We start from the raw sequence: 12767 nt of genomic DNA, 5'->3' as shown, positions 1-12767 counted from the left end.
TATATGCATTATTGACCATTCCTGAATAAAATCAAAACGAAGGATCCATATTTTAGCCCATTTAAATCAATATATCATTTCTCTGGAAAATAAATAGAAATCGTACTTGCATAATTTCAACATTAATGAGGGCAACAATTATTTCTGAGAACACTAGACCTTTTATACCTACAAGATATTAAGTAACGTTGGATGTTGAGAACGGTTGAACAGTTTATACATATCATCATTCATATCATCATGGATCGACTTTTCTCAATTCTGTTGAGACAAGAATCTATCTTGGCAGTATCAAATATCAAAGCAATTCCATCAATGTTCCCATGTTTACTCATGGATGTTGAGACCGATGAGGATCTTTAAGATCCGGACTTATCACCGAGGGGACTTCTCAGACGCCCAGTGTTCTCAAGGAGAACACCAGGAAAATTTTACATGCATGGACTTCTCACATTCCTTGGCTAGCGAGGTGGTGCAATGCTAAACAAGTTCAGTAGTTCCCTGAAAAGAGCACATGTGCCTTGAAAAAGGCAGTTTTGCGGATTCTGGCACAGCCTTTCAGCTGTGCCTTTCACCACCCCCGCAGAGATACAGAAGGCTCCGGTTAGCCGGTACCCTCCATCTAAGGTACAATTTGCTTGTAAACCACTACCACCACAATTCCAACCTCAATTAGTAGAGTCGCTTGGGTACTCAACTCCCGTGGTTCAGTATTATTTTTAAGGTGGAACTGATCGCCCACCCGGTGATTCATACGAACACCCTACTGATGCACCCGTTGCCTGAGGTGTGCGAGTACAGTAATCCAGGAAGCCTCTGCCAAAGCAGAGGAGTGAGGAGAAGGAAAAGAAAAAGGCCAAGAAAGGATAGGAAAGGTAAGGGGAAATTTTGTCTCCATCATTAGCTACCCCTAGGCACCGAGCTGATGGTAGGGCTTACCTAGGCCCGTAGGGAAGGTTACCCTATGGGATAGATTCACCAGGTCATTGTGTTCCCGAGTACTCATCGTCAACAAGACAAGAGGATCTTTAGCGTCCCACCTGGCCTTTGGCCTTATCAGACGTTTTGATTCTCAAGATGAGAGCTGACGCACTTCTGCATAAGACGGAATGGTGTTACCGTCGCAGCATTGGTGTAGACGTGTCCCAGCCCCTAAGGGCCGAGACAACCTTGCTTTCCGCTTGTCCACTCCGAATGGTCGGGCCCGCATTGTGCATCGGGTCGTATGCCGCACGCGAGGGGCTAACAGGCCGAAATACATTGCCCTGTCCTCCCCCCCGCGAACTCCCTAGATATAGAAGTCTACTCTATCTCTCTGAGCATAGAGGCTCCCCCAGCATAGAAACTTTCGGGAACGCCCCGCCAGGGGTTTAGTTTAAAGTGGAATTGCTTACCACACCCTAGATGAGCACCGCCTACGGTAAAGTCTCTTATCGAGCTCAGCCTACACCTGTCACGCGCATTCGAGGGACGCCATAGGCTCAGCCTAGGTGGTCCGATCCTTCGCTTCCCCAAGGGTACCACGCCGGTCATACGCACAACAATGCAAAGCAAACTCGTGTCAGAGACACCGATTCACTACCCGCTTCCATTCGCTTACTCACGCGTTCGAGGGACTATAGCATGATCATTGCATCCTCAACGCTTACACGCTGTCGTCCGGTCGCAACGTCTCCCGTGAGGCCGGGGGGGTTTTACGTTGGCCATACGCAAGCTTCACTAAGGTCACAGATAGAAGACAGCCTCTGTCTAACTTCCCGCCAGGGGCGTCACCACGCGCCACCACGAATCCAATCCCAGTGCAACTAGGGCTGAATTTGGAAAGTTTAGTTACCCCGTGGTACAGATGGCCATACACCCTCCCCCGTCTATGCAGACAGGATCTAGTGCACTGGCCCTCGTGTGACTCTGCTAAGGCACCCGCCGCCCATGCCGACCCTAGGCCGACACGAGTACAGCTTGTGCTTCAGAGAGGTTGCTACGCCCTCTGGGCTGCACCTTTATTTTGTGCCCGGATACCCCCCTTGTAACCAAGGGTTAGGAAGGGTTACAGGATAGAATGAAGGAGCTCGGATTGAGAAAAAGGGCCGTGGATGAGAACACGAGGTGAGCCGTTTCGGGGTCTCGAGTCTCAAACCACACTATACCACCCGTAGTCGCCGTAGTTCCACATAAAGTGGGCCACGACTCCCAATGTGGGCGAGATTCACCAGGTCAGCAGTGATAACCAGTAAGGCGACTTTGTGTTGTCTGAAAACCGTTTAATATTTCCCTAGTTTGATTTTCTACAATAAACCTGTCCCACCAGTTCTTATTTTTTGCTATTTTAAGAAACATTTCTTCATTTAGCATTATTCAGTACTTCTGCCTAGGCGCGTTTTCGTATGTTTGTGTTGTTATTGATTATTTTTTGAAAGGTTTTAATCGTGTGATATGAGACCTGTTGACTTTTTTCTAACAGCTTTATCGAGCATTGATGTTTTTTATTTCGTTCGGGTCTTTTTGACCTCTTTTGTTTTTTACTTGTTTGGCAGGCTGTGCAACATTGTTATACTTGTGTAAAACGCACTTTTTTAATCATTTTAGCCTATTAGAATTTTGTTTCGTTTAGACGCATTTCGATATTGCATAATTTCTATTGGTTCAGTCAAAAAATATTTATGGCGGGGTGCATATCAGCAAAGAGTTGAAACTTTTATAACTGAGTTAGGTATTTACCAAGGAGGTCGTTTTGCTTGAGAGGGCAAATAGGCATAATTTTCGACATCCAATGAAAATATCCTCACGTTTTATCATGTGTTTTTCAAGGTCTTTTCAGTACAATCATCAGAGGCTAGTTTCCCAAGTCGTCAAAGTGATATAAATATATTTTGGCCGTGTAAATTGGACTTAACTGGATGTTTTGATTGAGAGGTCGCCCTAGTGAATTAGGGACAGGAGGCGACATCACGGCCAAGGCAATAAAAGTCCTTAATTCGTACACCCTCTTGTTTTTTCGGACGAAATATTGTGACAGCTCCTGAGACCGCTTTCAATAAATATCGTTATTAAAATAATACCGTCTAGGCCGCATCGGTTTTTTTTCGACGACCGTCTTCCCCTTCCGCGCTTATATATACTCGGCGGTGGGTTTGTCGCAGAAGACAGAACGCCAAGGATATCACGGATGTGAAGATGACGAAAAGGAATATTTCGCCAGGGAATAATTACACTTGTGCTTGAAATCCTTTAGGAGGAAAGATTTCAAGTAAGTTATAATTACATTATGTTTACGTTTTATTTGAAACTGTCTTAACGAGTGATTTTATGCTTTAGAAAAACGCTAGGTCTCATGAACCCGTAAAACATTTATAAAACTAGAAAAAGGCACCCTATTGCTTTTTTTAAACAACATTTTCAAAACGAAACTATCACATTGCTTAATTTTTAGTTTTAGAACTATTTAAATAATACGTTTTTCTGGTCGTTTTCAATCAGTTTGGTACACTTATCCTAGCCGGTTGACAAAAACTCTACATATTTATTATGTGTTTATATTGTTGCCTGTCGAACAACTATATGTGTTCGTGTAGTCACGACAAACTAGAACAGTGAGGATATGCAGTCAAAACGAATGTTTTTCAATTTTTATTGTAGTATAGATTCCGAAGCTTATTTCCACAACATTTTTTTGTAATATCATTCAGAGCATAATAAAAACAGTTACCAAAGTAAACGATAAATCACTCCATTAACCTTATTTTAAAAATATTTTATAGTGATAGCGAATTAATACTCTCAAAGACAAAAAACGGACACTATTTGTATTTATTTGTTTTATTTGCACAATAACTAGGTATAAAGATTATTCAGAAATCGTGAGATGCGGTCTGGTGTGATGTAGGTTTCAGAAAAACATTTTCTTTATCCTGCCAACGTTTCGATCTTTATTGAGATCATCTTCAGGGCTCAAAGTGTTTGTTTTCTGTGTAATTGTGCCATTCTTNGACAAACACTTTGAGCCCTGAAGATGATCTCAATAAAGATCGAAACGTTGGCACGATAAAGAAAATGTTTTTCTGAAACCTACATCACACCAGATCGCATCTCACGATTTCTGAATAATCATCGATTAACGGTCAGTAATCACCACACATTTCTACACGAGAAGATCGAAGAACATAGGTATAAAGAGTAGAGAGGTTGTTGGCCAACGTAACTGGTATAAACTATACTTTTATAGAGTGTTACTAATCCTTTTACACTCTTTAAATGAAAAATAAAATAATCAGTTCAATTTTGTTTTTAAAGTATTCTTTCCTTAAAGCATGATTTTAAGTCGAGAAGATCTCGCCGGGGTGGCTAGAAATTATCTTCCTGGCTGGCCAACTACGGATGTAGCTTCCGTTGCATAGCTGGGTGAGCCACGACTATCCACGATGATCTACCGCGTTTCGGGCCACCTGACGTCTTGTTCAAAGAGAACGTAGTGCTCGACCGCGATATACGACGGCTAGATCGTTTTATTGCTCTTACCTTACTACGGTACCGTCATTTAACGGCTTCCTTGATGGGTAACTCCAAACGGTCCGTAATGTAAGAGTGAGCTCTAAAACAGTCATAAGAAAGCTTCGGGAGAATAGCCTAGTCTCTAGACGTCCCGCATTAGGTCCTCTACTGCAGGAAAGGCATCGAGTGACTATTTGCAAATCAGCATCTACCTTGGAGGCTTGAACAACGGTGGGTGTGGTGTGTGGAGAAGAAGTTGAGAATGCTTTCCTACGTGTACCATGCGTGAGTCACAGTCTTTTCAAAGACAGTTTATAGTGTGGTGGAATGAACGTCTATGCCCGTACCGAACTGGCTATCATACAGAACTGAGTTGAAGTGAGGAAGTTCTTCTGAAAGCTGTCTTCCCATTCGACATAACTCGGGGAGACAACTAAAGTTAATGCATGATAATGCTCGACCGCATTGGTTTGAGTTGTCACCTTCGAGGATGAAGGGGTTTCCAGAATAAAATGGCAAGTACGTTCCCTTGCCATGAATCTGGTAGAACATTTATAGGACATGCAAAGAGACGAGTTCGCCGCCTCCAATAACGACGGGATTGGGTTCCACAAGAAGAAATACGGTCGCTTATTTATTCTCAGCCTAAGCCACTTAAGGCTTTCTGCGAGGCCTCAGGAAGTAAAAGGTGCTAATAGGTACAATAAATAATAAATTGTTTATTACTATTTGGAGATCGTGAGATGCGGTCTGGTGTGACGTAGGTTCAGAAAAACATTTTCTTTATCGTGCTACGTTTCGATCTTTCTTGAGATCATCTTCAGGGTCTGGGATTTATAAACATAGTTTAAATTATACAAATACATGTAAAATATAAAAACATGAATTTATACGTTGATAGACATTTTAGATTCAATGTATCTATATATGTAATGTGTATGAGTATTTGTACTCACTCAAATTGTTTGTTTTCTGTAAAGAATTGTTAGTTAAATTTTAATCAATCACTAAATGATTTTCCGATGTTTTGGTGATTTTGTTTCAAACCATCATAATTAAATTATTTTTTAATTATAACTCACGAGTTTCTGATCTGGTTGAAGTTGATTTACGTTAAAATATCTTTTAATCAAACTCCACGGTTCGTGGAAATTCTTATCCAATGGTTGAAAAATCCCAAGTTCTCAGTGGTTGAAATATTTTATTCAATTTTGTTCATTACTTGACGTTTCGGCTGTTCGTTCATCGTCAGTACCTGGGCTACGCCATAGATACATTTCCACCCATTTTGAGGGGGATGTCGTCAAAATGGTTTTAAAACTTCTGCCGCTATCCGCGTGAGCCTACACTTTTTAGATGGTTATTATTGGTTTTTTACCGATTTATCAAGCAGACCGGAAAACAGAGTTTCTGGTGTGGAAATCTAAAAAGTATATAAATATATATGTATCTATGGCCTAGTCCAGATTCTGATGATGGGCCGTAGGCCCGAAACGCATCTAATAGACAAACTTGAATAAAATATTTCAACAACCGAGAATTTGGGATTTTTCAACCTTTGGATAAAATATGCATGTTGTAATTAATGTAAATATAGAGTGTCGATTTTTTTCGTCTTTGAGTGTATAATAGTAAACCAAAGAATTCGCTTAATTTCAATGTGACATTAAGCTTTCAAAGATTAAAATCCATTAGCCAACTATCCAAATATTATTTTGTTATTGTAAACTGGAAACATTTCATATAGACAACAGACTAAATATATTCATGGGAAATATTGTAATACATATTGATTAAGTATATTATTTTATTCAACATTGATGAAGAGGATATTATGAATTTTTTTCAATTGTTATGCCAACAGTTATATCAAGATGTACTAGAATCTGTTTATTTTATAAACGTAGTAGTCATTTCCATCAAAGAACAAATGATTTTGGTCCGTCTGTCCACACTTTTTTATTGTGCTGGCAAATTTGATGAAACAATCGCCAGAATTACGTGCATTGAACCATATTCTGTTTTATGAAAATACTATTTTAATTATGTTTTTAAACTAAAATATCAAAATTTAGCATGAATGTGAATATTTTAGTAATTGTTCTATCAAAATTATTTGAAAATCTTATTTATAAACTTGGCTGTTCGTTCAAATTCAGTTAAACTATCTCCCCAACTACGTTCATTGTACCATGTAGAAACAAGAGAAAATGTGTAATTTTTAGTTATCTTAATAAAATCTGTTACGAAAAAGTACCAATTTTAACATTAAATTAAATTATAAACTTATTTGACCAATTCTAAGCCGGCCAATTTGTCAAAAGTAACGTAAGCCCCCACCCACGAGTTTGTCAATGCTATATAATGGTCCAGGCCATTACGTTTGCATGAGAGTCCATCCTTTGCGAGGATCAACAGGTGAGCCGGTTCATTTCATAAATATTCGACAAACTTGCAGTAATAAAAAAAAACATGTTTCTATGATTTTTTTTCAGCCTAGGTATTCTATTCCAACTTGATTCAATTTCAATTAATACTAATACTTAAAGCAACTCACGTTATGCATTTCTAAAGCATCTATACCATATTTATCCAGGTTTTAAATATAACACAATGCCTAATGATAATAACAGTTGGCAAATTATTTAGTCAAAGCCTTTTTGTTTGTACTAAACCTTTTATTGCTTTCTTCTTAGAATTAAATCATTTAACAAAATTATTTTTGTACGGCTTAAAACGTTTAACTAAACTATCGTTTTTATATGAAGTTTCATTTACTTGTTAACTTTGATGCCTGTATCTCTCTTTCTATCTTTCTTTCTCAATCTATTTAGACATATATTTTTATGTACATATGTATGACTATTTTCAAAACAAACACATTTAAATATAAATTAAAATTGCTTTGTTTCGATAAAACTTAAATATAACAACAAACGATTTAAACTTCTATTATTATATTATTTATTATTATATAATATTACTTATATTATATATTATTTTTGAACTTAGAAACGAACAATGAATAAATAAAATCTCGTAAATAAATACATTTTTGAAGGCAAGAAAAAATCATTTTTGACAACAAGGTGTGGAAAGTGTTATGAGATATATGTATAATTTTTTCGAACAAGACGTATGTTTGTTAGATATTTTTATTGCATTTATTTATTATTTACCGCTATAGTAATGTATTAAGTAAATATTTTGGATTTATGCTGATAGTGTCGTTTGAGTCATTTGTATGAGAAGTAACCCTGTGAAAACATTCCTTCACATTGAACCCTCGCTATTAGCTACTCACTGAGAATGGTCTCGGGGCCTCTTTCGCTTTCGTTTTGGAGGATTTTCTGTTAGGATTTGAAGTGAATAGATTATTGTGCGTATTTAGTGATTGATGAAATTGTTTATAGTGGGTTTTGATGAGTCTGGACAAACGCGATGTGTAGGTCTTTATGAATACTATGATTTGAATCACAAAACATTTATAATTTGACGGAGAAATTTAAACTGAATTGGTTGGAGACTTTGGAAGTTGGAATTCTTGGTTGAGCCACACATTTCACTACAGTCGTCCAAGAGATGTCTTGTAAATTAAAAGTTTTCAATTTAATTTTGATTGTGAGTGAAGTATTCTTTTTAATGATTTATAACGTCGATTTTTTTCTTGTCTTTTCAGTCTTGTGTGGGGATTCAAGGTGAGTCGATTATCCATAAAAAGTCCAAGATAACGCAGTCAGGTTCCCTTTATACTCACTTGGAGGCAGTTATTCTTACGATGGGTAAAAAAATTATCTGTGCCCTTTTTGTTAGGTTTATTTTAATTCTCCACTTTATGAACTATACTTTCAATCAAGAGTAAGACTGGCTGTATAATCAGCGAATGTATTGTAAGTTAACAAGTTTAGATATCAAAAGTGTATATTGAAAAATGAAATGGGCCATGTATGCTTCCCTGAGGAACACCCGCCTTCATGTGTACAGAAAGTGGAAATTCAGTATGAGATATTACGCTTGAGGGAGGATATTCTTTAGTTTTTTTAGCCAGAGTGCCAAACTCGATCGAAGGCTTGTTAATTGTTAGTGAATCGACTTTAAATTTTAGGCTAAGAACGAAATGGGAAAAGTTTGTTAATTCAACAGCTAAATTGTAAGTATTACTGATATTGAATAAGTATTAAATAGATACATCTTTTATATTTCATATTGCATTTAATTGTAATATTTATTTTTATGTGCTGTTTAGTGACCGTTAGTCAATGATTATTTGAAGATCATGAGATGCGGTCTGGTGTGATGTAGGTTTCAGAAAAACATTTTCTTTATCGTGCCAACGTTTCGGTCTTTATTGAGATCATCATCAGGACTTAAGTGTTTGTTTTCTGCGTAATTGTGCCATTCTTGTGTGTCGTGTTGAGAGTGCCCAGTAATATTTATTCACATATTGTAATATTCACCATTTTCTTAAAAGGTTTTTTTAAGTTTTAGGGCTGGCAAACTATATTCGTCTTCGCCAGTCCTCTCTTTACTAGCTTTTCTTATTTTTCTCGCATTTTAAACATACTAATTTCTTTTACTGTTTTGCCAGCCAAGTTTTGATATTTTATGATACAGCGGTAGACAACTCTCCCTTTTCTTTATCTCTCATTTCTCACTCTCTCTCTCTCCCTTTCATTGTTCTCAATGCAATCTGATTTTCTTTTCTTGTTCCAGTTTGTCTGTCAGTCTGTCAGTCTTTCTGACTTTCTCTCTCTCTCACTCTCTCTCTCTCTCTCTCTCTCTCTCTCTCTCTCTCTCTCTCTCTCTCTCTCTCTCTCTCTCTCTCTCTCTCAACAACATGGTAGTACAAAAACATGGTAGTCCGGTGTTAGCATTCACACTACCCATGAGTTCTCGATATTCCATGGGATAATTGGGAATAATCCCTCCATTCACGCTAATAAATTACAATTTTTTATTTATTTTTTAATAATCGTGCAATGCCGATGTTTACAAATTTTAAAATTACAATTCTTTCCGTCTTTCCAAGAGTTTTGGGGAGAGTTCAGCGACCACATGTTTTTCAAGCATTTAATTAATGTGAAACGTTAGTATGAAATATTGAACTTCTTGAAATTATGAAAGATATGTAGTTATGTGGCTTTGTGGTTTTAAATCAGATGGCTAGGATAAGCTAGATCGTATTGCCAAGCTCATTTAGGGATCCTTTGAAACTTTGGGTCTTGATAGAGTGGAAGAGAAGATTCGCCGGCCTTCGAAGGTCAATGTCATCATTCATATCTTAAGCTTTTGACTTTTACAACATATTTCCTCTTTTCCACCCGTGTTGTTTATTTATTGTATTTTCTTTTATTGGTAGTTAGAATTAAAATCTAGGATTATTTGCATAAGTTGGACGTAGACTGTACGAAGGCGTCGGACAAAAACACGAGGATTATCCGCGACCTTTCGTGTAGTTTCGTTTTCTATTTGTTTTTGCTGTTTTGGTTTTAGTTTTGCGTGATTTACGCGTCGGTGTTGATCGATTCTAGCAAGGACGACGCCTGGAAATGACATTGTGAAAAAGGCCTTTAAGCGATTGTTATTGCAACATTCGGACGTTTCACAGGAAATTAAACGGCTTTTATTACCTCGCAATTGACTGATCTAATTTGATAGGACGGTCCTGCACTTTTTATTTATTACAACACATCAAATTCTTATCTTATCTTTTATCCACCATGCGTTGTTTACTGCCTAAAAATGTTTTACAAACTTACGTTTGTTTTTTCAACGTGAGCTTCGTTAATCTTTTAATCTTGCCGCTTCTAAGTATCAAAAATGTTTGCACAAATGATCTGGTATAATACAACGACTAAAATTAGTTTCAGGTCTTTTTTCTTTAAATTTAAGACCCCCATATTTTCGTTCAATGTTGTTTAGTTGGTAGGGTGGGACAGATTAAGTCTATTCTAAGCCCAATGATCCTTTTTTTTTCTAAACGTGATGACAAAATGAGAGCGTTATTTATTTATTTTTTTTTTTACTTGAAATTTAAACGGTAGTTGTTTAGAAAACCACCGGATGGCGAGAATAAGTTTATGATGAATTTATAATTTATGAGAAAAACAATCTCATTTTGACGAAGACAAAATACAGTTTTCTATGATCATGAAAATGATGTAACAACCACCATTTGCAGAATACAGACATATTAATTAACCTGAAAGAACCTTTTTTAAAAACAAAATACCCAATTTTCAGGTCTAAAAAATACAGTTTTAAACATTTACAAAAGGTTTTTAGTTGAGATAAAAAAGTCAATGGCACGAGCGAGATTCGAACCCACGACCTTCGGCTAGATACGCCGCTACTCACCACTTGAGCTATCGTGACCTCGATCCTCTCGGACACCAACTCTCCATATCAAGCCCACCTTTTGAATTTTCCCTCCTTTTTGTCATTTTTCATGGGGGTTCGAATCCCGCTCGTGCCATTGACTTTTTTATCTCAACTAAAAACCTTAATTAATTGAAAGATATTAATTGGTCAAGCGGACCACGAAACTAGTGAAACAAAAGGTTTCATTTTCTTACACTTAAGTTTCTAAGTGTTGCCAATTTAAATAAAATGTCAACGTATTAATTTGAAAACACTATCTTCTGATGTCGCTACGACTGGAATATATGCAGGGTGAGGCAAGATGCTGGTTTTGTTTCAGTTTGTCGAATCTGGTAATCTTGTTTTAGGCCAATTCATCATAATTAGATCTAACACTTACGACCACCATGATCAGACATTTATCCGAATCGTACCTCTGTTTTACAATAGTTTAAATTTTATTCTAAATAAATTTGCATATTTGAAGAATATTGCAAATTTGAATTTTTTTTATTACTTAGACAAATAAAATAAAATAGACACCTCAGAACAAGAGAGGAATAAGATGAGAGCCTAAAATTTGATTCGCAGATGAATATAGACAATATTTTGGCATATTATCGGACCTGTGCGTAGTCTTGGAGCACGGTAGCGAGCACAGATCGCTGTTCCGGTACCTCAGGGCTATAGGGATTGTTAAATGCATATAGTTTTATGTGTTTGTGTTTGACTTTATGTTAATTAATTGGAATGAATGTAATTACTTGCATGAAAGCAAGGGGTGATTTAACCCCGCCCCGAGGAATATCAAGTACTCTAGGGTGAGTGTATGACGTCTGGAGAGTAAAAGTAATTTATTAGCGTGAAAGGAATATCGAGTACTCTGGGGAAGTGAATGTGACAAGACATCTATGTTTGTGGTGATATATATATATATATTGGGTTGTCCGGAAAATAATGCAGGATTTTGGTATTAAACAAAAAAAAAGAAACTAGTTACTTTAAAGCAATGTTCTTNTGTGTGTGTGTGTGTGTGTGTGTGTGTGTGTGTGTGTATTGTATGTTTTGTTTCTATTCTGTATTTGACAACCTCAGGTACAACCGAGAGACTAGCATTCTAGGATATCTACGTAGTATACATTTGAAACAGAGAGTCAGTAACCAGATCGAGACGCACAAATGGCTGCAGTTTAAAGCAAAATATGCGCGAAAGAAACGAAAAAGAAAGAAAACACGCAGAGGGCCGGCGATGACCTCAGCTGTTTGTCGGCCCATAAACTTCCTACTTTTATTATTGATTCGCATCTTGAAATAACCGGCATCTTATTTCCCCCATTTCCAAAACGTGAGGGTGTATTTTTTTCTTTTCCGAAAAATTATATGGAAAAATATAGGAACCTTATTTAAAACACATAGTTTCTGTCAGTCCTCTTTCTAATAATGTGATTTCTCGTGTCTGAATATTTTCTGTTCTATTTCCTTTCAAAATGAATATGTACTAGACCAAAAAAATGCCTATATTAAAAAGACATTATACAAATATTAGTCAATTATTGTCTCTGACATTCAATCTGCATATTTTTATATTTTAGTGCATATTATATGGCGTGTTCGTTGAATTTATTGCATATAAATCCAGGATCAAGTCATAATACTCCAATAAAATTTATACATCTAGCTCTGACATCTGAAATAAGCTTAAAACGCAACAAAGCTTTCCAATTTATTGCCACTAAACCTCAATGGTTTAATTTATTAAGTGTTGTACAAAAATATCCAGTGTTCGCCTCGTAATTTTATTGTCGTTTACATAGTGTATTTTTTTTATACAACTGCCAGGCTGCCTTCCTTTGTGAGGTATTAAGGGTTATAAGCAGGGTGAGGCAAGGCGCTGATTCCTAATTCTGCAAATTATACAC

General features: G+C 36.8%; 1 protein-coding gene across 3 annotated transcripts in view; it reads left to right on the top strand.

Annotated features, from left to right (window-relative positions):
- Positions 1 to 12767, top strand: part of LOC106669904 (venom allergen 5) — a 50739-nt gene that overhangs the window by 32042 nt on the left and 5930 nt on the right. Inside the window, exon 1 of one of the 3 annotated variants that reach the window (XM_024229232.1) lies at positions 3140 to 3247. The exons of the other annotated variants lie outside the window; for them this stretch is intronic. The gene's annotated coding sequence lies outside the window, so the exon portion shown is untranslated. Of the gene's footprint in view, positions 1 to 3139; positions 3248 to 12767 lie in introns of those variants that run through there. 3 annotated transcript variants of the gene reach the window in all.

The sequence above is a fragment of the Cimex lectularius genome, unplaced genomic scaffold (genome assembly GCF_000648675.2).
Source record: "Cimex lectularius strain Harlan isolate CLEC.00 unplaced genomic scaffold, Clec_2.1 scaffold20, whole genome shotgun sequence".
In the NCBI taxonomy this organism is placed as follows: domain Eukaryota; kingdom Metazoa; phylum Arthropoda; class Insecta; order Hemiptera; family Cimicidae; genus Cimex; species Cimex lectularius.
Note: the sequence above shows the minus strand (reverse complement) of the source record. Positions and strands in the feature narration are given on the sequence as shown.